The sequence below is a fragment of the Cannabis sativa genome, chromosome 6 (assembly GCF_029168945.1).
Source record: "Cannabis sativa cultivar Pink pepper isolate KNU-18-1 chromosome 6, ASM2916894v1, whole genome shotgun sequence".
NCBI classification, from domain to species: Eukaryota; Viridiplantae; Streptophyta; class Magnoliopsida; order Rosales; family Cannabaceae; genus Cannabis; species Cannabis sativa.
The window spans coordinates 36,181,883-36,184,794 of record NC_083606.1 but is presented as its reverse complement, the minus strand read 5'-3'; the positions used below and the strand labels follow the sequence as shown (position 1 = coordinate 36,184,794).

Below are 2,912 nucleotides of genomic sequence, written 5' to 3'. Positions count from 1 at the left end.
GGATTAAGATCATTTGATCTAGGATCAACTAGGTGATATTGAATTGAATAGATATTACTGTAAGTTTTAATAAATCTATATCAAAGTTCAATATCGGTCCCTTCCGATGCATACTCCATGCATCCAACCCAAGCTTTACTTTAACCAATGCTCTGGAAAGAACATAACATTTCTCCAAATGCAAGTAAACTCTGTTGTAGATTGTCATATCAGTAAAACCCCAGTGTTTTGATAAATTTAATAAATTTTAATCTCATAGTCATGTTTACTTTCCACTGTGTTGACGACACAATAAACAAGAACAAGTATGTGAAAAGGGTTTGGATGAATTTATAATTCAAATAGACAAATAATTGATAAGGTGAACCAAAACATACACAAATGAATGAAAAATACTTATGTTCCTTAATTGATATTGAATAATAGGCCGGAACATAAAAACCGCTAAACCGTAGGAACCGCCTAACCCATTAGAATCCGCCCGTATGGAAACCGCCCATTAAAAACCCGCAAAAATTGGATTGGGTTGAATTTTAACCCGCTGTTTGGCGGGCGGGTACGGTTTAGCCTAAAAACGGGCGGGTTCAACCCGACCCGTAATATATTATTTTTTTTTTTTTTAAATTTAATTTATACTATTACGGTAATGCCTAAATTGAAAAACTAAAACAAAAAACCCTAAATCTAAATAACCCTTCTTTCTTCACAGCCGCCAACAGCATCGCCCCCCACCCCCACCTTCTTCTCCGGTCGTCGTCGCCCCTCCCCCCTTCTTCTCTGCTCGTCGAGCCACCACCTAGCCAAGACTCTGTTATAATCGTATTGATTTCGGGTAATGTTTGATGTGGTTAATCGACTTTCAACTACACCATTATACTTAATCTTTACTATCTTGAAAACTTTATGGCTTCTTTTTAAAGATTTTGTTTTCTTTGTACTTGCAGAGTAAGCATTTAGTAGTGTTTACAGGTGCAGGAATATCAACTTCCTGTGGTATTCCAGATTTTCGAGGCCCGAAGGGAATTTGGACTCTTCAGGTGAGAGTCACATGTCTGATTTTTTTGAAGTTTAACTGCTAGTGCTTCTCTTGCTATGCATTATAATGAAATGACAACTGAGAATGGATTTTTGATTCCTTGAGACTAATTAATACAAAAAAGAAAATTCTGAAAATTCCTTGAGACAACCGAACCACTACAGGATCTTGTACATTTCCGAAATTTAATAACAAAAATCGTGATGTCTAATGATGTCTAATAGTCGACATAATCCTGAAAATTCTGAATTCAATGTATTCTACTATTTCTTTGAATTTTATATTTTGTGTGCTGTTAATGATGATGATGTTAATGATAATGATAAAAATGATATTGGTTATTGTTGATTGTTGATTTGAGATGGGTTACCTTATAGTGTTAATGTGTATACATACAATCATAGACAACTAGTATCTCATCAATAGAAGAGAACACCCTATATTCAATTATAAATGATGAATCATACTAATAATTCTCAAAGGTTTTCTATTTATTAAAATGTTTGTCAATCTAATAAAAAAAATATATTGGAGGAGCAATAATGGCCATTTCAATTTAATTGCAGATATCATAATTAACTCTTATGTAGTCAATGAGTTTGGTTTGATCTTCAGTGATATTATTGAAATATTTCTTGAAATTTGTAGGGGTGTGCGTGGTAGTCAATTTTTTTTTTTTTTGGGATAGAACTCTGTTGTTCATTGATTATAAAGGAAAAGGTGTTGTGGTCAACTTAAAAGTTAAAATAAAGATTTGACTTGGAAGAAATGGGGTAGAATTCAAACGAATTTTAACCACAATCACTTATATACTGATCTTTGTTTAAACATTTATTGTTTTGTCATTATAATTAAAAAATTATTTTTTTGTTTTTTTTTAAAAAAAATTATTTTTAAAAATAATTAGGTTTGTTGGCTTGAAAACAATTTTCAAAAAACAAAATTACAAAAAATAAGAATTTTAAAAACAGCAAAATGTTATTTTTTAAAAAAAACAATTTACTTTTGATCAATATCATTTTTAAAAAACACTAACCAAACGCGACTTGTATTTTAAAAACTTCAAAAAATATTTTTTGTTCTCATTTTTAAACACACTTTTTTGAAAACAAAAAACAAAAAACAATATCAAACATGCTTTTGGATGATCATCACATCTTTGTCTTGAATTAATTAAAGATTGTGTTTGAATAACTGAAATTTTTGTTTTTATTTTTTATTTTTGATCTTGTTTGTTTTGATTATTTTTGTGTATGAAATTTATTTTGTCATAGTCTAAAATTAATTTAATTATTAGGTGGAGTTATGGATATTAATATAGAAATACAAGATGTGGTTATAGAAGATAATGATATGCCTAATATTGAAGTGGAAGAGGAAGTAGAAAATGATAAAGAGGAAATGGGGAATGAGAAAAATAAGAAGCCTAAGGGGAAGTCAGATATTTGGCAGTTTTTTACTAGAATTGTGGGTGGTAATCTTGAGGATCCTAGGGCAGCATGTAATTTTTGTGGGAAGGATTATGCTGCTCACCCTAAAAATTGCGGAACTAGTACTTTATGGAATCACTTGAATCGGTGTCCAAAGAATCCTAATAGGGTGAACAAACAAAAGATCTTGTGTTTCGAACCTAAGAAAGAGGGAGAGGGTGGTGCTATCGCGAACTTGATTGCGGTGCAATTTGATAAACAAAAGTGTAGGCAGTCTATTGCAAAATACATTTTGTTGGAGGAGTTGCCTTTTAGGCATGTGGAGAGTGAAGGGTTTAGGCAATTGATTCGTCAGTTAGAACCGAGACTTGAAACTATATCCCGTATGACAATTGCTAGAGACATTTATCAACTGTACTTGGATGAAAAAGAAGTAATTAGAGGTG

The 2,912-nt window shown here is 31.6% G+C and overlaps 1 long non-coding RNA gene across 1 annotated transcript; it reads left to right on the top strand.

Moving 5' to 3' along the window:
• Positions 1-429: 429 nt before the first annotated feature.
• On the top strand, positions 430-2,685 carry LOC133038840 (uncharacterized). The gene is made up of 3 exons (XR_009688389.1): positions 430-832; positions 945-1,037; positions 2,334-2,685. It is a non-coding gene; the product is annotated as an uncharacterized LOC133038840 (long non-coding RNA).
• Positions 2,686-2,912: the final 227 nt, after the last annotated feature.